Below are 512 nucleotides of genomic sequence, written 5' to 3' on the forward strand. Positions count from 1 at the left end.
GCAGGGTCTTTGGTAGCCCAGGAGGCCTTAAACGTCTGACCTTGCTGCCTCCACCTTCCAATCGCTGGGATGGTGGGCACGCACAACCATGCCCAGCTCATGTGGTACTGGGGATAGAGGCCAGGGTTTATGCATTGCTAGGCACGTGCTCTACCAAACTGAGTGTTAAATCACAGCTTGCCCTTTTGAGGCACTGGTCACTTTAAGACAGCGTTTCTCAACCTTCCGAATGCTGACACCTTTTAATACAGTTCCTCATGGTGTGGTGACCTCCCCCCAACAAAAAATTATTTCATTGCTACTTCATAACTGTAATTTTGCTACCACTATGAATTGTAATGTAAATATCCCTAGGTTGTTGGATTCCCAGGGGGTGCCGACCCACAGGTTGAGAACCACTGTTCTAAGGTGTCTGATTATGTCACCAAGATAAGTCAGGTCAAACCCTCTGCAGATCACTCCCTGGGACAGAAGCAGTCTGCTGCTCTCTATCCCTTTAAAATAATTGTTTT

The 512-nt window shown here is 47.5% G+C and overlaps 1 protein-coding gene across 1 annotated transcript in view; it reads left to right on the plus strand.

The window, feature by feature from the left end:
* Positions 1-512, plus strand: part of Upk3b (uroplakin 3B) — a 4,233-nt gene that overhangs the window by 653 nt on the left and 3,068 nt on the right. The gene's annotated exons all lie outside the window — the stretch shown is intronic.

This window comes from Mastomys coucha, unplaced genomic scaffold (assembly GCF_008632895.1).
Source record: "Mastomys coucha isolate ucsf_1 unplaced genomic scaffold, UCSF_Mcou_1 pScaffold22, whole genome shotgun sequence".
In the NCBI taxonomy this organism is placed as follows: Eukaryota; Metazoa; Chordata; class Mammalia; order Rodentia; family Muridae; genus Mastomys; species Mastomys coucha.